This window comes from Dipodomys spectabilis, unplaced genomic scaffold (assembly GCF_019054845.1).
Source record: "Dipodomys spectabilis isolate Male_0828 unplaced genomic scaffold, ASM1905484v1 ptg000126l, whole genome shotgun sequence".
Lineage (NCBI taxonomy): Eukaryota > Metazoa > Chordata > Mammalia > Rodentia > Heteromyidae > Dipodomys > Dipodomys spectabilis.
In genome coordinates this window covers 948,119-970,863 of record NW_024870803.1, presented here as the reverse complement: position 1 = coordinate 970,863, position 22,745 = coordinate 948,119, and the positions used below count along the sequence as shown (strand labels likewise).

Sequence of the window (22,745 nt, the reverse complement as noted above, 5' to 3'; positions counted from 1 at the left end):
GCCCAGAGTCAAGCACACAGCCCCGCCTCATCTGGGTTTCTTTGCCTGGGAATCTCTTACTCTGCTACTCCAGAGCACGTTCCCCCCCCCCCCCCCCCCCCCGCCTTGTATCTCAAGTTGTGACTGACTCCATGATCCTTTCTTACTTATGTCACTATGGCCGCTTTTTAGCAAATAACCAATTTCCCCTCTCAAAAAAAAAAAAAAATAGAAAAGAAAAGCGAGTCTCTTCTCCCCGCTGGTGCGCTGCATTCCCCTTACCCACAGAGCCTACCCAGAAGATCCCATCCAGACAACGGAAATCACAGGTCATACCGATCTCTACATGGGCAAGGTGGGGCTTTTCCTACACATACACACTTAGGATAAAGTTTAATTTATAAATTTAGCTAGTGAGGGACAACAACTATAATACCGAGATAGAAACTTTATCACCACATACCATGATAAAGGTTGTTCAAAACTTATGAGTCATTTATTCTTGGAAGTTTCCATGTCCTCAAAACACAACCTACTGGTAGAAACTGAAAGCATGGAACGCAGCTGCCGATACAGGTCCTATGGGAATATATTGCACACCACTCACAACCAGCTTTCTTCGCTCCCTTCCCAGCCTAGAATGTGCCAGTCTAACACAAGTACCCAACGAATAGCTGCTGAACAATGTATGTATAAGTCTTCTAATAACTCCTAATTTACAAAGCCAGTAAGTTAATATTTAGCTAAACAAGCATATGGTTCAAAGAAAGACCTAATTAAAATCACACAGTCCTTTGAGGTTTGGCCAAGTCTGTATGAAAGACAACATCAGAAAGGGAAATACTGCAAAAGAACAGTAACCTGGCCAGTGGGGGCCATTCCATTGTTTCTGGCACAACAAATTAGTTTGCTTCAGGTATTTAAGAAGCAAATATTTATAAGAACTATTCATGTCTATCTTTAACTGTGAGTTGAAAGGAGCAAGTTTTTTTCAGATCATCAAATTTCATTTACAATTTTACTCACATAAAACTAAATATACTTATAAAGCCTAAAAGAAATAAGGAGCTAGAGAATTCTTGAACTATTATTTTGAGTAGCTGCCAAATTAAAATCATTGTTTATCAAATTTTAGGGGAGAGATAAGGAAAGTATTTTCTAATTACCAAGTTTTTACTTTAGGAATTGGACATTCTAAATAACTAACATTTCTGGGAAGAAAAATGGTTCTAATAGAAGTTTAAAGGCTGGCTGTTGATAAGTATAAAAGTACATTTGGAGAAGAAATACTGCAATAAGTAGAAAGTAGTAGTTACTATATTTCTTCAGGGGAAAGAGGAAGGGGGTGGGAGAGAGGAAGAGGAGGAATCATAACCCTGGGGGGGGGGGGAGTGGGGGAGAGAACTACTGTTCTTTAGGAAGTTAAAATAAAAAATAAGAAATAAAAAGCTTTTAGGATGACTGCTATAAACGCGAAGAGCTGTCCAGTATTAGAGAGTTCACTGGAGATCTCAGTTGCAAAAATATCTTCATTTGTCCTGTATCCCCTAATCTTGACCTCTTCTCTTGCTCACCAGGCTTTAACCTAGTAACAGAAAGCCCTGAGTCTGTCAGCATGGAAGCAGGAGGAGCCCTCTCCTGGCTGCCCATACACTTCAAGATCCCTGCCCCAGAAAGCAGCCCAGGAAACACAGGACACGGTGACATCTGAAATGGTCATTAAAAAAATCACTCGGGAAAGTAAGATTGAAATTTCTTTCGTACAATGCTGAAAGGGCTATTACTTATGAGAAGTAAGGTCTTAATTCCTCAAAAGCACTATGTTGACAACTGGTAGATGGAACTGGGTAAGAAGTCACCAGTATAAACTCATAGAAGATTAATCATATTACCTTTAATTGTATATTTTACTCCAGAAAATCCTTCCCCACCATTCAAAGTTTTGTGAAGCATTAAAATCAGATTTTACGAACTGTGTATGTAATTACTTTTATTACTTTTCAGTACCACAGAGTATTGTTTTAAAACTTTTATATTAGAAATTTAAATGATTTACATATTAAAATGAAATTTATTTATATCAGAAAAGACTGCCAAAAATTTACTTCCTAATCTAATTTCACTAAAATAAAATAAAAAGCATTAGATAGTCTCTCTGAAGATTTGTGTTAGGAAAAGCAACTAAAGCATATTTCTGGAGCAGAACAGACTGGCACACTATTCATTTGTTCACCAGATACATTATAGCTGTGTACCATTTAAGTAGTAAAAACAACTATACTTGGAGCGGTTCAAAAGACAGAAACCAAGTTTACATTCACAGGGTGTAATGATTTGTTATTAAATCTATATGCCTCAGGGATGTAATGAATTAGATGTTGAGCCAAGACAAAGTTCTCCAACCACTTTTCATTGGAGCACAAACACTATTAGCATTGTTCTTCCTCAAGATGACCTTAAACAACACGTTAAAGGAATACAACAACAAAGTTAAACTTGTCCAATGTACACTACAAGTATCTATTGCATTATCACGATGACACCCTTTTGTACTATTTTGTTTTGTGTAAAACATTTGACCAATGGTGCACTGAGTAGATTACATGCCTAGAAAGTGAGTTCAACCCCCAATATATTAAATAAATGATCAATAATAAAAGCATTTCTTCAAGATATGCTTGAGAAAGCAGCTGTGTGTTTTACGCTCTACATGTCTTGATCTCTTCGCACTGTGATCAACAGGTAGCTGATTTCTTGTCCTCCTCACTCCTGTCACCGTCTGAGTCACAAGCCTGTTCTCCAAATTTCCCTGGCACCCTGCCCGGCTACGCTGTGGGCCATGTCCGTCAGCTGCAGTGTGTGTAACAGTGGCCCCACATTCCTTGGGGGACAAGCACATTGTCACAGTCAAATCTTTGGTTCCTGCTACCCTGGCCCACATGCAGTGACGCTGGTCAGTGACTGCCCTGTGGGAAGGTTCTGCCCCAGGGCGTTTGACACCGAATGGAGACCGGTGAGTTCGCACTGGCGCTGTCGCGGGGGCAGGAGGCTGCAGGCATCTCGAAGCCAGAGGCACTGCCAAGCATCCCACAGAAAACAGCAGCTGTGCAGGCTGAGGAATTTGTCCTCAAAATACTATAGACTTTTCACAGAGGTGGGTTTTCAAAGAGCGAACATAAATAGAAAGATGTACAAATATAAGAGCAGAAATGGAGAATGGGACTTTAAGAGTGCGTGGCTCACAAAACGCAGCTGAAGACAGTGATGTGAGGCTGTGTCCAGTCTTGGCACCCACGTGAGGGCTCCGGGGAAGCATCTTAGACGAGAGGTCTGTCAAATGACAACATTAAAAATCACTGCACTGTGACTCCCCGTAGTTTAGGGCGGCTAGAGATGTTGTTAGTTAAGATGAGGGTGCAGAGGAATTGGGAGGACCTCTACTCCATATGGCTGGGATCCCACTTTTCACACCCCTGCTCTGCTCACCAAGTACCGTTCTGATTGGCTGGTTACATGGTCCAACAAGCAAGATTGCTCTGCTTAACAAAGACATGCATAGGAGAAAGCTGAAGGCTGGATCACTACATGCAAGCTAGAAGATCAGCATTTTCTTAAGTTGATCAGTATTCAGTAATGACGTAATTTCAGGATGAATCAGAACCCTAGTGACACTGACATCATGGAGACACTGCTGCCTATGACACCCACAGACAGACAGAGGTTCCCAAAAGCTTGAACGAATATGAATATAAATGAATGAGAAGAATAACAAAGGGACACCAGAAGCAGCTGGAGTAAAAAAAACCGATCCAACCAGATTTATTAGGTGAGGGGAAGACTACCTCTCAGTTAAAAAAATGTGGTTTTAGTATAAATTTGCAGTCAGGTAAACATGAAGTAGAATATGGCTCTAAGAGATGGTAAACTGGTTTTAAGTTATTTAAAGTCTTCTCTTTGAGAGAGAACAGAACACCTCCTTGACAGAAGAAAGGGAACAGCGGAGCCCTGTCCCCATCCCCCGCCCCTGCACACACCTGCTCCAGACGCATGCCTGAAAAAGCTTGTTAAATCCCCAGCACCAAGCAAATCTACTTGCCAGCCAAAGTTGATTTAGGAAATCTGAATTGCCCACCAGGAGTGGGCGATAATCCTAGCCACTCATGAAGTACAGGCAGGGGGATATCATTCAAGGCCAACCTAGAAAAGTGAGGAGACAGCAGGCTTGCCTAGCCTACATCATGTGAGACTAGGGTTCAATGTCTAGCAGGGCAAAATAAAGTCCAATTTATATAAAAGAATTCATTATAGTGCTTTTAAAAAGTGGTTACAGAGAATTCAAAACTATGTTTACTATATGTATAAAATCAAATCTCTTTTGAAGATTAGTTTGCTCTGCATATGGTCTATTCCTATTCCTAGTAACTTTTATGAAAGAAAGACAGAGACAGAGAGAGAGAGGCAGAGACAGAGATGGAGAGACAGAGACAGAGGGAGAGGAAGAGGAGAGGAAGAGGGCTAGAAGAGGGAAAGAGAAGGAAAGAGGGAGAGGGAGAAGAGAGGGAGAGGAGGAGAGAACCCTTTAAAAATATGGGAAGCAAACTTGCAGACTCTTCCTCTCAAAGCTTTGTTTCCTGCTATAACTGACATCATAAGTTAAGCTGCAGGGAGGAGGCCAAACCAGAATCGCCCACTTAGAACCACACCGGAGAGACATTTTCTTCCAAGGGGCTGAGCCAGAAGAACACCATGCCTTAGGAGGTGATAATCCTTCCAGGCTAACGTCGATTTTCCTTTGGAGATAATTCAGGTTCACATTTGCTTAAAATATAAATGCTAAATAGGGTAAATAGAAATGCTATCAGGAGACTACAGTGAGAGGCAGTTGTGTCAAGAAATAAAATGAGTAATCATGACTAGGAACTACATTTTACTTGATTAAAAAAATGACAGGTTTCACATATATACACACCTTTACATATATATATATATATTACCTTTATAACATACCTACATATATATGCACATCATATCTCCCCTCAGTAGTTCCTTGAATTCCTAAGAGTTCTTAATTCATTCTGTGCTGCTATAACACAGTAGCACAGCGCTAGTAATTAATAATGAACAGAAAGGTATTGACTCTGAAGGCTAAAGTCTGTAATCCTAGCTACTCAGGAGGCTGAGATCTGAGGATCATAGTTCAAAGCCAGACCAGGCAGGAAAGTCTGTGAGACTCTTATCTCCAACCCGGTCAGAGCTTTTTGCTGTGTCTCCTCAGCTGAAGGGTAAGAAGAGAACACAAGACAGCCAGAGACAGACTCCTTGCCTGGAGCACTTCTGTAAATGGCATGATCAAGTCCTGAGTGCATCCTGAGATGCACTCATCACTGCTACACTGGGAATGGGAACTATGTTCACCTTTCGTGCTTTCTGGGGGACAGGTACAGACCAGGTGTTACCTCAGGTCTGCGTCCACATATGCACTGAAGACTGCCAGACAAAACTATTTCTATACTCTTTTCGGGCAGGGCCACACAGATCCCTGTCTACCACTGGTTTACTGGCAGGCCCTCTGCTCCAGTCCTGTGTCCCGTACTTGGCTACTAGATCCTTCTCATCTTAAGAAACTCCTAAACAAGTTATACTGCTCAGCCAACACATCATGGGTTTTACTCCAGAAATAAACCTGTACGTAAAGGTAGATATATTCCATTAACTTTGATGCTATCCTTTCTATTGATGACATTTCTCAAACTGAAAACTGACATTCTCTTCAAGGTTCCCTCCTGTAATTCCACCACTGCTGTCTGAAGCGCACTTCAGTTATAGCAGACAGGATCTCTACTCTGTTTGCTTCATGCTTCTCTATATTGTGTGCAATGTTTCCCTGCTCTTGTTAAGGCTAACTTCCTCTTCTTAAATTTCATCCTCATGTTTTTGTAACCAAGGAAGAATGCTTTACAAAAAATACTTCTCCATGTAGATGTGTGTTGTGCATAGTCCTGTCAATGAACACTGCCAAAGGAAGGAAAGGCAGAAGTGCAGGCAGCTGCATAAACCTACATTTATTTTTTGTTTTAAAAAAAGGAAGGAAGTGGCGCTGTGGCTCAAGCAGTAGAGTGCTCGCCTTGAGCTGAAGAGCGCAGGGACAGCGCCCCGGCCCAGAGTTCAAGCCCCATGACCGACAAAAAAAAAAAAAAAGGAAGAAAATGTTTAATTTTTTGTTTCTGAGGAAGAAAAGAAAATAAGCAGATGGGACTTTCCAATGTTAACTTGGCTCAAAACATGGATAGACAAGAAAAGCTAGAGAGGAAAAGGCAGTGTGAGCCAGGACTGACTTTCAGACCAGAGTGCATGCTCGGAGCGCTGCCGCCACTTGGAGTAAAAGCCCCACGCCCACTTTGGGGCCTTTAAACTCAACCTCTCTTCAAAGCCCCAGGTCCTTCGCTGAGGTGCCACACAGGAATTCTGAGGAATACGGGGTAGCTGAGAGCTTGTTCTTTTGTAAGTAGCATGCTTATGCCTAAGACTGTCTAAAAGACAGAATGAATCTTTTTAATAAGTAGAAAATAGTATGTAAAAGAATTAACATACAGGCCGGGCACCAGTGGCTCACGCCTGTCATCCTAGCTACTCAGAAGGCTGAGATCCAAGGATCGCGGTTCAGATCCAGCCCAGGCAGGAAAGTCCATGAAACTCTTATCTCCAATAAACCACTAGAAAATCGGAAGTGGCGCTGTGGCTCAAGCGGTAGAGTGCCCACCTTGAGCTGAAGAGCACAGGGACAGCGCTCAAGCCCAGAATTCAAGCCCCACGACTGACCAAAAAAAAAAAGGAATTAACATACAAAGTAAGGACTATAAATCTGACCCGGTACCTGAAACATGCCAACAGAAAACTAATTTAGTTCAACATAATTTAGTTCAACTCATTAGGAAAATAATTGTAATAAAGAGGACAATCCTTTGTAAGAATTGAGTATATATAAAATTTTACCAAATACTTCCAAACAGCACACAATTTGTATTGTATTAATGTATTAGCATCAAGAAAACAACTATTTCTGTTAAAGTATACAAGTTAATTTCAGGAGAAATATTTCAACCTTAATAATCTGGCATGTCAGCACAAAAGAATCTGTTGAAAAATCTATGCTATCCAGAAACTACACTGTAAGAAATTCATCAACATCGAATTCAGGTCATTAAGAAATGAAGACAGACAGAAACTAGATCTTATTCATCATCTTATCCCCACACCTTGGCAACTACCATACATTCCTGTTAGCCATTGTTATTAGTGATCTATAAAATTACCATGAACACCGAACCATCACCCATGATAGAAACACAGGGTTAGGTTCCTGTGAGCCTCTGGATATCTTTCTATCAGCATGTGATCTGCATGTGCACACACCCACAAATATCAGGGACAGCAGAGCAAGTATTCATGTACTTTAGTCAATATGCAATTTACAAATGCAGAATCCACAAATGAGCATCAACACTTTTATAAAGTTGGTATGTACCATGCTTCTATACTAAATGAATAAATAACTGAAACTATAATCATATCAATGTGCTTCATTACTTCCAGTAATTTCATTATTTTGATCCCAGCCAAGTCCCAAACATATGACAGAGAGTACACTGCGTATAATGACCTAAGCTTTTGTTAGTACAAAAGGCAACTTGACTTTATGAGAGCCCAGTCTACCGTCTTCCACCTTGCCTATCTAGCAAAACCATGTCTTACTACATGTAGCAGCTCTGTGATAATAAATACGAAAACACTTAGAACTACATGCCATGAAATTCTGATGGGAAACCTACGAACTCAAGGCCTGTCACTAGACTGGAGTAAGAAATTACATGTTATCCAGTCATACTAAAAATACTGTGTTTAGGAGTGACCTTACCGCTCGCTACACATTGCCCTGAAGGCCTTCCTGACCCGGAGCAGAAGTTCTGTGCTTAGCTCTTCATATTTTGTTTCTGGAAAGACAGGTCTCTAGTTCATGACTTCAGGTGTTTTAACACATAGTAGCAACCTCTGAAATCAGTCTTAGAAAGTACTATGCTTTTAAAAAATCCCATTCACTGGCATCATGCTCTTCTTTCTGAGTTCTCATACTTCTATATAAATTACGATACTAGCAATAGATTTTTTCCATACTCATATCATGGAAATATCTTATTTTTAGTGCAGTGAGCTGCTTTCATTTTAACATGAAAACTGAGTGGTGTTTCAGAATTTACTATAATAATAAAAATAATATTATTTTGTTCTCGAACCTACTAAGTGAATCAAAAATAATGATGGAGTTCCTAACCTTTTTTTTTTTTTTGGGGGGGGGGGGGGTTTGGTCGTGGGGCCTGAACTCTGGGCCTGGGCGCTGTCCCTCAGCTCTTCAGCTCAAGGTTAGCGCTCTACCACTTGAGCCACAGCGCCACTTCCAGCTTTTTTCTTCTTTTTGCTTATGTGGTACTGAGGAATTGAACCCAGGGCCTCATGCATGCAAGGCAAGTGCTCTACCACTGAGCCACCTTCCCAGCCCAAGTTCCTAACCTTTTACAACTATCATTGCATTGTTACAATAAATTCAACTTGCAAACAGGCACACAAAGTTTCATTCCTAAGTGTTTAGCGCCAGTTGGTCTGCATGCCGTTTTCTCATAATCCAGAATCACGTGACATTGAAGTTGTGCCACAAATGCACTGATGTCAAACATCTTGCCCCTTCACCACAAAAAATTAAATAAATACACTCATACATACATGGAAACATTGTGGAGTCTTTAACTCCCATTTCCTGCATGGGGTGCAAAATATGTTGCTCTTCTCCATTTCTCCCTACTCTCACCCTGTTTTACTAAAATAAATCCTTGCTAAAACTTTAAGAAGATAAATAAAATAAAGCCACTCCCTCTTAACAAGTTATCAATGAAAACCACAGAATGCTATGAGTAGGAATACAGAGCTTCTAACCATTGCACACTACCATGAACTTACTGCAGACAATCAGGGAAAGACTGAAATACAGACACTGCATTTCTGCTTTCTTTATTAGTGTGCGGAATTATACAAAGTAAGGGGTAAAAGTCCCATGTTTCCACCTACTGTCTCTAAGATTCCAATTTCCTTCCAAATACTCATGATATGCATGATGACAGCATGTTCACAGTGGCTAAAGATGCCATTGTTTTCCTGGTCACTTTAGTAGCACCTTGGAACTCACAACATAAATTTCAGATTGTTAAAGACAGACAAACCAGGATTCCCTATCATTTACTGAATGTCGAAAACAAACTACTTACATTTCTAAGTGCTATTTTCTTTATCTGGAAAATGGAGAAAATAATATATAGATAGCATAGGATCATTTTAAAGATTTAAAAAAAGAAAACTGCTTGAAATAGTTCTCAGTAAATGTGACATATAAAACACGAGTCAATGAAAGACACTGTACTACCTTGTTATAAAAGTGGTCTCACTAAGATAATACCTGGACTCAAAAATGGCACTTGGAGAAGGTGGTGGTATTTCTCTTTGGAGGGTGAGGCTCCCTTGGAAACAAAAACAAAGCTGACATTCAGGCATTCTCCTTGCCTTTTTCACAGTGTGCGTTTCACCTCTCTCAACAGCTCTAAAATCTGCAATTCATTCAACTAGTGTGTGTTGTTTACTGTACATTTAGACAATAACGAGGGCTTACTGGCTTCACTCGGAGCTGAGCTGAGTTGTGGCTAATCATGTCTGACACGTGACGTGCTGCTTCCTTTCACATCTTTCATCCTGGTGCAAAGCACCTGGGCTTCCTTTATACAAGGTGTCCTGATTTTAAAAGTTTTCTGTTTTCTTCATTCTTAGAGTATCATAATGAGCTACAATGAAGCAGGCAGACTTTTTACAGACTTTGTCACCACAATGACGACGTGTGTAGGACCTAGTTGGTGCTGGGGAGTTTTTGAATCAGTAGAGCAAGTTCGGCGTATGTGCAGTCATTGCAAGTAGACTTGAACAATCTCTGCAATCTAATTTCTCTGTATTTCAGTATGAATGCCAATAAGCATGCTGATGTAAACAGCAGATCGGATGGCAAGTGTTGCCTAAATGAACCTTGCTTTCCCCGCTCCTCAGAGACTGCTAAGATGGGAACAAATGCAGCAGAATTTCAGTTCTTTTTACAAAACCCTTTCAACAAAAAAACAATTGTGAAGCCTTATGAATGGCAACAAACACATCGTAAAGTATCCAGTATAAGGAATGAGACGTATTTTTGCTAGCAAACATCTCTGCTAAATAATTCAGAAACAATACAACCATTTAAACAGACAGTAATCTGGCCTACAGTCAAGAAAAGCAATAGTTTATTTAAAAAAAAAAACTCAATAGAACTGCCTTTTCAAACAAGGAGTCTTTTCCCTTGCTCTGGCACACAGTTTAGGAAAGGAGCCAAAGTGCTACTTATCAGCCCTCTGACATCAGGGGAGGGCTGTGTGCGTCAGCAAGGCTCAGCAGGGACCCCTGGCTTTTGGCAGCGGACCAGCTGCTGCTTAGCTTATCAGCTGATAGAGTCTGGCACTTAATCATTACTGCCTGAATCCAGCAGAATGAGGGGGCTGTGGCGGTGAGGATGTGAAGGTTATGAGCTGTGCAGGTTTGAGCAGCCTATTAAAACATGTTATCCAACATAATACATGAATTATAAATCCCTAAGAGACCGTTTTAAGAGGAACCTAGCTATATATGACAGCCACTTCTCTTACTTTTGCAAATGAATGTCTAAGTTATACTTCTAGAACAGTGATTCCATTAATTTCACTCAGAGCAGCTTAAAAAAAAAAGCACTTGCTAGAAAACTACATTTTATATCTACATTAGCTCATTAGGGAAAAAGGTGCTTAAGGAATTAGACCCACTTTCAAATACCGGCCGCTACTCCTACCTCTTAACAAAGTGATGAGGCACAAATGCTCACTCTATTCGAACCAGAACTGAGGAAGCCAGAGAACGCTTCCTGAACTTTCTTAAAAATACTCTTAGAAAAACCACTTCACGCTGGGAATGTGGCTTAGTGGTAGAATGCTTGCATGAAGCCCTGGGTTCAATTCCTCAGCACTACATAAGCAGAAAAAGCTGGACGTGGCGCTGTGGCTCAAGTGGTAGAGGGCTAGCCTTGAGCTGAGAGAGGTTCAAGGACAGTGCCTAGGCCCTGAGTTCAAGCTCCAGGACCGGCAAAAGAGAAACAACAATAACACTTTACTCCAAAAATAAAAATGTTAAAACCAACCTTCATTTAAAAAACCATTCTAAATATTTAGATAAACATACTTTTCAACAGAAAACTGATGTTGACAGTACAATAAATGTGTGCCTGGAATAACAAAAATACAATTTTTACTTACTAGCCTCAAATCACACATTAAGTAACTCAGTAATGACTGACAGTGCATTCATACTGCAATCCAAAACTGCCTCAAAAGCCTATACTTCACCAACAACACTGCTATCCCATTAAGACAAAACACATTTTTGATCTTACATTAAGCCCGTTGCTTATTATTTCCTCACATTTACCTGTTGAGTTTGTAGCTAAATACTCTTGTGATTGTGCTGAGGTCCATTGGGACAGACACGGGTGGACACCTAACCACACTATTCCCGCCACTACGCCCTTCCTGCCATAACCATCGCTACGGACGATACACTTCCGTCACTGTTCATCGCGTTTCTCTGTCATCTGAACCTACCTTCTCCCCTTATTAAGTTTGAAAACGTTTGCCAATTATTTCCATGACACGTTAGGGAACACCACCAAACTCTTCATTCATACCCAGTGCGAGGTAAACTCAACTGTCCAGTTTTCCTCAGTAGCATTCCTAATTGTTTGAGAAAAATGCACTGGTGCCAATTCTTTCCTTCCCCCCGGATGACTCCCTGCTGATCCCAGAGAAGCTGAACCACAACTGTGTCATTCCCCTCAGCTTCCAGACACATCATTATCCGCTGACACATGACCTTTTGTTTCCTGAGAAGATTCTTCATTTTTCCACTTCAACATTTCTCTGAACCACCACCCACTTTCCTAGCTTCTCTCTTCATTCAGCTAGCTCCCTCTGGTTTGATTCCTTCCTTGTCTTGTCCACCCACTTGCCCAGTCTGCATCTCATGCCTCCAGCTCTCTTTACTGCTGATAATAGGTTTCTAATAGACCCACATTTCCACTGATCCTCAAGTACCATCACCACCACAACAAAGCCCGAGAAAAACCTATCACTTCTATTTTTCTTTCTTTTACCACAGAAGTCAAAGGAATAATCTCGCACTTACTTTAATGTCCTCAATTATATTATGTCAATTATGTCCTCAATTATGTCCTCTTAATCATCAGGCTATGATTTCAGGCCAAGCACTGACTTTTTCTTTAAAATAAACTAAACATCCTCTAATTCTTAAATACCATTATCTCCATTTTATGGCCAATTATCTCTGTTTCTTCCCTCTTCCTGGGTCTTGACAGCTCATTGCTAATCAACCCTTTAATTTCTTAAAAATGTCTCCTACATATTAGAAAAGCAAATGAGTCAATAATCAAATTCTGTAAAGTGAAGTGAATATAGTCTTAAACAGACTGACAATCCTCTATGTATGTTTGGGTGGGGGTGGGAACTACATAGAAATCCTCAAAAGTATCTAATTAAAAACGACTCACCTAGCACAATATACCACTAAGTTATGAACACACAGGAAAACCTTGCCAATGATGCTATAAGAGAGTTTGCGCGGGGGGGGGGGGGACGGGAAATCTGTGTCAAAAAATTTTTTCTTAGTTGTTAATTTTAAGAAGGTAACAGGTTAAAACTTAGAACTACAATGGACTAGTGTATTCCCTACCTGAATATCTCTTCTAAATTTCCTTTGCTGGCTTAGTGTCCTCTACTCACCTGTTAATTGTTGAGATTTTTCTCTCTTCTATCCTCATTCTACATTCTTTTACTTCAAAGTCTTCTCTACCCCCATCTCTTCAACTGTAACATCTCTGTGGGTGACTTCTATATCTATACCATTAGCTTCTAAACAACAACAAAAACAAAAACAAAACAACTATCAGATAATTCTTCTCTGCATCACCCTACCTTACTGTCCCTGAATTAAAGACCCCTCCTTCTTCTGGACCCCACCGTCCTGCTAGTCACCTGACCTATATATCCCAGACACGCCTCACTCCACTGCCTCCTTTGGTCTCTAAACATGTATTATCACTGTTCTTTATCTGTCCTTCCTCCACAATGTTTCTGCATCCACTTTCGCCTTTCCCTTCCCACTGTTACTGTCTCTGTTCAAAACACTATGGGCACCTGGGAAAGGTCACTATTTCCTCCAGACGAGCATAAATCCTGATTGGCTAACTTAATTATGGCACTATTCACATCCCCCTTCAAGTTGCTTGGGCAGTGCAGAGAGGCACCCTCATAGTGGCAGGCCAGGCCCAACGCCATCATCCGCAGAACAAAACCAATTAGCAGAGTAGGAAGGCTCAGGAAATGGATGCCTGAGTCACGGAGGCAATCCTCAAGGTTTCCTGTTCTAGGACAGAGATGTTCCTTATTCTTTAAGTAATGGGAACCCAGGTTTCTCCTCCTAGCAGCAAAAAGACACCCTCATTAGGAAGTCTTTCTTGTTAAGGTCTCCTCCATAATATTCCTTCACACTGCTCTTCACACTGGAGGGGGAAGGGGACTGGGGGGCAGGGATGGCCCAGAAGTCTGTGACTGGGAGACGTCTGGTGAAATGCCGGCTGGCACCTTTAGGGTCAGGCAGCATTCCATCCCCGCGCAGCTGTGAAGCAACTCGGGACTTTTGGGACTTCATCATGTGAGAGCACTGAACCATAGCCCTGCACCATCACCAGCCCACCGACCACTGGACCACAGCCTATCACCACCACCAGACCACCCACCACTGGACCACGGCCTATCACCACCACCAGACCACCCACCACTGGACCAGGGCCTGTCACCACCACCAGACCACCCACCACTGGACCAGGGCCTGTCACCACCACCAGACCACCCAACCACTGGACCACGGCCTGTCACCACCACCAGACCACTGACCACTGAACCATGGCCTGTCACCACCACCAGACCACCCACCACTGGACCACAGCCTATCACCACCACCAGACCACCCACCACTGGACCACGGCCTGTCACCACCACCAGACTACCAACTACTGGACCACGGCCTATCACCATCACCAGACCACCCAGCACTGGACCACGGCCTGTCACCACCACCAGACCACTGAACACTGGACCACGGCATGTCACCATCACCAGACCACCCACCACTGGACCACGGCCTATCACCACCACCAGACCACCCACCACTGGACCACGGCCTATCACCATCACCAGACCACCCAGCACTGGACCATAGCCTGTCACCACCACCAGACCACTGACCACTGGACCACAGCCTGTCACCACCACCAGACCACTGACCACTGGACCACGGCCTGTCACCACCACAAGACCACCCACCACTGGACCATGGCCTATCACCATCACCAGACCACCCAGCACTGGACCACGGCCTGTCACCACCACCAGACCACTGACCACTGGACCACAGCCTGTCACCACTACCAGACCACTGACCACTGGACCACGGCCTGTCACCACCACCAGACCACCCACCACTGGACCACGGCCTATCACCACCACCAGACCACCCACCACTGGACCACGGCCTATCACCATCACCAGACCACCCAGCACTGGACCACGGCCTGTCACCACCACCAGACCACTGACCACTGGACCACGGCCTGTCACCATCACCAGACCACCAACCACTGGACCACGGCCTGTCACCATCACCAGACCACCAACCACTGGACCACAGCCCCGCACCACCACCAGACCACCCACCACTGGACCATGGCCTGTCACCATCACCAGACCACTGACCACTGGACCACGGCCTGTCACCCAGCACTGAGTTCTCCATCGAACCCCAGATCCTAAGGCCATGGTGTGGGTATCCTGGTGACCCCAGGGTGGGGATGCCTGACCCAGGCCCCCACGAGCCCAGCACCCGCCTCAGGGCCCCACACACCCTCATCCGGCCTCCTGGGACAGGCCACCATCCATCTGCCTCAAGACCTGTGGACCGTGCCCTTCTGGGGACACCGGCACACTTCTGGGCCCAGGTGCTTGGGAGGCCTGCAGGGCCTGGAGCGGCCCTGCGGCGCGGCCTGGCTCCCCGGGTCATCACAGGCCGTGGCACTGGTACTCTAAAGAAGGAAGGCAGGGTGGTCACTGGTGCTCCAGCACTACCACTGAAAACGAACAACCACTGCTGAGTGGAGAGAGTCAGTACCAAGAGCGCCTAAGAAAGGCTCTTCGGATGGAATTAGTTTAGACTAACTGAATTCGCTTAGATTTCGATTTTATCATTGTTGCTTCTATTTTAAACAAACAATAGCAACAAAATAGCTCTCTAGAAGAAAAAACAATTATCTGACAAAAATGTGTTATGACACAGGTTTAACATTTCTACAAGCTTGGCAAAAACCATCATCTTAACAAGTAAAAATACATTTCTGAAGATGAATAGTTCAAATTAATGAAATACTGTAGTTGCCTTCCCGGAGGTCAACATATTCATTCAATCCACCTTCCATTTGAGGCTAGAAGAGCCTCCTCATAGGCTAACTTTCACTTACCTAGAGTCTGGTCTCAAGGTACCCTATCAAAATACAAGTTCCTTCATTCATTTAAGCCTTCTAACACCTCTCTCATACAGTAAAGCTTACAAGGGCCTGTGTGAACTGCTCTTCATGACCTCCCTGACCTTCTTGAATAAACCTGGGACCTTTGCCCCTGGCTAGTGTCTCTGTCTAGAGGCGATGCACTTCTGTTTCAGATATCTACATTAACCAACCCTTCACCTCCCCTTCAAGTCACGGGCCAAAACAGTTCCCAATCTGCCTATTCTACTTACATAGTTTTCTAAAACTTCCTAATATAACACTTAGTTACTTACTATTATGGCTTTTTCATGTTTCACTATTATGGCTTTTTCATGTTTCTCTTGCTGGAATGCATGGATCATAGACTATGAATCTTTTTTATTTACTGGTATATCCCAAGCCCTTAGAACACTACCCTAGAAAACTATGAGGTATCCAACTTTCTTACTGAGCCAGGGATGGAACCCAGGAGCTCCACGTGAGCAGCTCACCAGGAGCTTCACATGCACAGGACACCCTACCTCTGATCTGAGCGTGCCAGGGTTTGTGATCCAAGAATACACTCTGTCCCACTAGTAAATACCAAAATTGATGAGTACTTGAATAAATAAATCCTAGGGGATCAAGAGAGAAGGGAAGGAATGGGTCAGAAATGGCTTATAAAAATAATGCCTGAACTGTGTCTTAATAAGAAGACATTTCGTTTCCAGACAGGGATCACATCAGGAGAAGACACAGACATGAACAGATAATTTCACATCACTCAGTCCACCAAAGAGCCAAATTATGTTGCAAATTATACCATGAGTTTCTGATGCATCTTACTTTCCTGAGAACAATTTATATTAGGGGAGAAATGTTCATATAGCACAGTAAGGATGCATTTAAGAAATAATTGAGGGGCTGGGAAGGTGGCTCAGTGGTAGAGCGCTTGCCTTGCATGCATGAGGCCCTGGGTTCGATTCCCCAGCACCACATAAGCAAAAAGAGAAAAGCTGGAAGTGGCACTGTGGCTCAAGTGGTAGAGTGCTAGCCTTGAGCTGAAGAGCTGAGGGACAGCGCCCAGGCCCAGAGTTCAGGCCCCACGACCAGACCAAAAAAAAAAAAAGAAAGAAAGAAAGAATTGAGACATAATAGGCAGGACTTTTTAATTGAATTAATGAATTAAGATGAGTCCAGTTTTGAGAATAATAAGTCAGTGAGCTGAACTTTAGACATGTTACACTGTATAATTTTAGCAAGTTAGCAAAATTGATAAGAATACAAGTTAATTTTCTTCTTAATTCCATCATAGTGACACCAAAGAGAGAAATAGGTTCAATTCTAACTTTTTCATATTACACCCTTAAATATTATTTAAAAATATTCATCTTTTAATGTAGAGTAAAATAACTGTTTAAAAATAGTGAAATTTTAAATAGAAGATAGCTGGGCAGGAATACTGAACATGAAAACTGGGCTCTATTCAAAGGACAAAAAAGTCATCACACACCAAAGGGAACCATGTGCATTCATGAGTCATGGGAACAGACAAAAAACTACCAAGTAATGGAGCAAAATAATAAGTTTCAATCTTCAGGGATTTTATTAGTCTGTCTTGTAATCATGACGAGCACAGATGATCTTCTATGAACTTTGCGTCTCTTCAACTTCCCGCTTCGGTTGTTCTTCTCAAACTTTTATATTTAAAAACTGAAACAATAGAAAGTCTATATACATACATAATATAATGTATATGTATTATTATTACCAAAATATTTCCTTTCTTCTCCTACACCCGAAGTTCTGCGGCTTGAGGCCTTATTACAAAGGGAGGATTGTTTCCAACACAAACCACAGTGAGCCTGACGGAGTGAAGCTGAGAGAGCCACTCGGGCACTTTGGCTCCTGATGCCTCAGAAATCAGCAGGCAAAGGCGGGAGCTACTGTACTGGCTGTGGTGGTTGACCTGATTGCTAAGAGTAAATTCAGCCTCTACTATGGGATCTGCCTGAAGCCCCAAATCCTCTGTGCCGTCTTCTTCCCAGTCCAGTGAAATTGCCTGACCAGCCTCGTGGGGAAATGCCCCCCACCCCCATGGTGAGCTTGGTGCACGGCAGTTTTCTGGAAGGAACGGCAGTCAAGGACTGGCTCCCACAACCTCTGCGCCAGCCATGCACACACAAGTTTCTTCATTCCTCCTCCAAGATCCTCCTTTTAGCAGTCTTACTGCAGTCTAAACAGAAGCGCTATGTTCTAACTCCCTCCTTGTCTGTTCCTTGCCATTCTGAAGCCAATGGACTGTAAGGAAGAAGCAGGCTTTGTAGCTGGGATTCCTCATCAGTGACCAGCCCCTCCCCCATCTGCCAGTCCACCGGACTCTCCCCCAGGGGAAAATGGAACTCTGGGATCCAGCACCATTTCCTCTCTCTTGCTCGCACTGTCCCAGTAAGAGTTACAGAGTCAAGAAATGAAGGCTTGTTACCTTTAGTTGGGTCCTTGTCCTAATCTACCAGCTGGACACAGGCTGGCCTGTCAGCTATGCACAGAAGGCAAGGCGATCATCTCTGGAGGGCAGGGGACCCTGAGGCTTCTCCTGCAGCTGCCAGGCCCTGAGTTAACAGCTGGCCGGGGAACCTAGAGCTTCCTAAGGGATCTCCTTGCACATTTCCTCAACTAAGAATTGGAAGAGCCTTCCCACGGAGCAGATTCCAGCTCCACCCATACCAAGGCAGGGCTGGCTCCTGAGAAGGAGAGACGCACCTATAATAGGGGTGGGGGTGGGGCAGGTGAGCCTTGTTCTCGTAGAACTCCTTAAAGTAAGAGCCAAGGATGTGCATATTGCTTGTTACAAACTGCATCAACAATGACTGAAGTGCTCAGTAATTCTTAGAATTAACAGCTTGGTCTTATAGTGTATTAGTGTATAGTGTATTTAATTTTCCTTTCTCTAAAAAGCATTCCTTGCTAGATGGTCATGTACGACTTTTGACAGATGCCTTTGAGTCCATCAACAAGTGTTGAGGATTTTGGAGGTCTTCTCTAAATGTAACTTATGAATCATTTATTTTCCTGTTTACCTGATTGATGTGCTAGAACTAAGGCATAAGTCCTTTGGGAAGTACTATTAGACAGAAATGAGATAATTTTGACATGTCTTCCGGGAAGGAGGAACAATTATTTTTGGCCTTTCAAAATTCAAGCTACAAACTAGAGGTTAAATGAGGTCAAACACCTCATAAAGGTCTCTGCACACCAAAAACACTACTGAAACAACATGACTTCTGAAAGCAGGCTGGCCCTCAGGGCCGCCGAGAACTCAGAGGTCCAGTAACCAAAGCCAAAACTCATTACAAAATCTTTAGATTCTGTTTTTGTTACCATTCCTATGAACTGGTTGACTGTTTTATTTTAACTAGTATGAGTCTTTATGTTTTTCTTATCAACAACCAGAAATGAATCTTTTGTTCTAAGGTAATTTAGAAAGTAAGTGAACACTGATTTAAAAAATGAATAGGTAGCCGGGCGCCAGTGGCTCATGCCTGTCATCCTAGCTACTCAGGAGGCTGAGATCTGAGGATGGCGGTTCAAAGCCAGCCCAGGCAGGAACATCCATGAGACTCATCTCCAATCAACCACCAGAAAACCAGAAATGGCGCTGTGGCTCAAGTGGTAGAGTGCTCACCTTGAGCTAAAGAGCTCAGGGACAGCACCCAGGCCCAGAGTTCAAGCCCCATGACTGACCAAAACAAAACAAAACAAAACATACAACAAAAAAAAGAATAGATATTTTTAACCATATCTATACTTTGAAATTGTTGTTCTCATTTTTGTCACAAGGAAAATATCCTACCTCACATTAAATGTCAGAGAATCATTATTTGGGGTACTTGGCTACTGATGAGAAATGAATGTAGCTTCACTGCATACACTGTCACCAAGCCAGTCCTTTCAGATCATTCACAAAATGAGTCAGTTCAGCAATAGCTAAGCTATGTAGTTTGCTCATTTTCCATAAAAAGGGAGTCTCTGACATCTCAAGTAAAGCCAGAGTGTTTCAATTTTTTAAGAATTTTTTAAAAGAAAAATAGGTTCACATTCACAGTAACTTTTCACGAAAAATGTATAAACTATGGAAAGTTCTAGGTATCCTTTACTATTCAGTAATTCAGGCAATGATTTAGCAGTTCCTCATAATACAAACCGATAATTAAAGTAAACATAGTCTCCCACACACTGTCTGCCCTAGATGCTGGCCCACTGGAGAGACAAACCAAAAGCTAAAGAAACTAGATTCTCCGTTCTGAAGTTTACCTCTGCATCTGTGACGCTGCACTGCAGCGATGCCCACCTCTGCCGGCACAGACTCTGGCAGGGAGGACAGAGTAGTAAGAGGCAGAATAAGCCATGCATTAGTCTCTGCAGTGTGGAATCAGTTTTTCATAAAACAATTCATTCCATTTAGAGAACTGCCCTTATGTTAACATAATACTTCACTGTAGTCAGTGTATCAAACCATCTTTTTGAAATGGTATGTCATTATTTATTTATTTATTTAATTTTTTGGTCGGTCGTGGGGCTTGAACTCTGGGCTTGGGCGCTGTCCCTGTGCTCTTCAGCTCAGGGCGAGCACTCTACCGCTTGAGCCACAGAGCCACTTCCGGTTTTCTGGTGGTAGATGAGTCTCATGACATTCCTGCCCAGGCTGGCTCTGAACCGCAATCCTCAGATCTCAGCCTCCTGAGTAGCTAGGATGACAGGCGTGAGGCACCAGCGCCCGGTGGTCATTTTATTTTTTATATTCTTAGGTGGCAAAGTAAAAGTGGGAAAAACTTGAATCATTCTCTGATTTTAAGGAAAATAATGTGGAAGTTCATGAAATCTTCAAGTCTGTGAACCACAGTGTCATGGGAGGCTCTAGGACTCCACAGATGGGAACATGCGTCTCAGCTCTCTGCTTGCTACCACAACCTGTCTCGGAAGCATGTCCCACCTACACAGCTAAGATCTGTGAATGTGAAGGGATATAATGTGTATAAAGGCTCTAAGACGGGGCTGAAACACAGGAGGTACTTACCACACACTGAAAAAAAGTTTTCACCAAGATGTAGTTCTTTAAGTATCTTTGTACAGAATATATCACATTAGCCAACGTAATTAAGAAAGCAGTTCCTTTCAAATCAGCCCTGGTCACAAAACTAGCAATTAATACAACTTAATTTACTGCCAAAGTATACAAATTCACTCATACATTTCTCTACAAACTGCAGAAGTCCAAGCAATAGAAATTTCAATTGCCATCATTCATTAAAATATTGCAGGTCTTACATAACATCTAATTCTGCTTTCTGGACAGAACACGGGAAAAGTGTTCATTGGATCAAATGGTTTGAAATGACAACGAATTTCAGGTGAATTTCCCGGTCTCTGTGTGCTCCCTATGGAATTATACACATGACCTACAGAGTCTAGTAGAATAGATAATATGCATCTTCCCACTTTTAATCTTTTGAGGCTTTTATTACTTTATACTAAAAATGTATGAGTTAAAGTTGAGAAAAATGTTACCTTTTTTTTTTTAGTGAGGCTAAAGTGTCACTCCGAGGTAGAGTAGTTGCCTAGCAAGTGGCTGAGGCCCTAGACTTGGTCCCTAGAACTATAAAATTAAATTTAAATTACATTAAGTATAAAATTTTAAAAATAAAGAACAATCTTTCATTATTTAATCAAGTTAGTATTTCTCAGCCTGGTTTGTAAATACATGGGAACTCATTTTATTCTCATGTCTAAAATGATTACATTTATCTCTAGATACACAAGTGCCTGACATAAAGGATTTGTTAATGGATAGATAGGTGAATAGGAAGATAGATGAGAAAACTTTGAATAAAGGTCATAGAATGGAGTATTCTGTATGCCCAAGATAAATAACATCAGCAATGTGGTATAAATTTCCAGTTAAACAACAAACTAGAAAATGTTTCATTGTACTTATAGAATTTATATATTTATATAGTGTTCCTTATATTTAAAACTCTGTCTTGAAGTATAAATTCAAAGGGGGTTAGTTAAGTGAAAAATACTCCAGAATACAAAATATTATGCTCAAATATGCACGCTACATTCTTAAATAAGAAGTATAAAAGACAGGAGATCCTCCTGAAAGTTACTTGAAGAGTTTGGATTTCTGATTGTATACATTTGAGCACAAGGTACATTAGTACAATAATATTGTTGAAATCATTCCAGAGATGTTTGTGAAGACTGGAAGAAGTTCAGAAGTGAAATACAGATGCAAACAGACTAGCTTCCAGGAAACTTGACTCAATAGTACCAAACACAAATTGAGAATTAACTAATTTATTCTTCACAAAATCCTGCAAGAATGATTGCTCCATTGTTAGGAGGAAACCAAACCAGAGCAGTTCCATGGAGCTGGGCACACAGCGGGTCTACAGGATGGCTGGAGCCACAGGCCACGTTGGCTTCCAGAGTCACTCATAGTCACTAAGAGAAGAAACATTTACTGAGTCAAAATGAACCATCATGCAATGTATACCAAACATAATGAGTACATGCTTTCCATTTTCACCCAGTACTTTCTCAGTGAATATATAGACTACTCCTTTTTTCTTTAGGTAATACAGAAAACTTTGGTGTTTTAGTAGACATTAAAAATAACAGCATTAAAAAATTCTAGACCTTTAATGCCATTACAACCATGATGACATCATAGATTTGTTACAGTTAATTTCCCTCACTTAACAAAATATTTAAATCAAAATAAATTAAATGAGGCAGAGTTACTTGGCCCAGATACTTCCTGTAGTATTAATCATCTAACTATAAAAGCAACTAAGCAAGAGATGGGCGTTTTCACTAGGCAGAGAAGGGGCAAAGGGTGATGGGAAAGTGGAGAAATTAAAAGATCAAGCATAAATCCTTGTACAACCATAGTATAGTGGTGGCGGAGGGGAACTGTGTTGTGAGCTTTGTCTGTTAAGTTCTAGTGGCCAGCAAAAGTGAG

At 42.1% G+C, this 22,745-nt stretch overlaps 1 protein-coding gene across 1 annotated transcript in view; it reads right to left on the bottom strand.

The window, feature by feature from the left end:
• Positions 1-22,745, bottom strand: part of Pde10a (phosphodiesterase 10A) — a 151,982-nt gene that overhangs the window by 75,845 nt on the left and 53,392 nt on the right. The gene's annotated exons all lie outside the window — the stretch shown is intronic.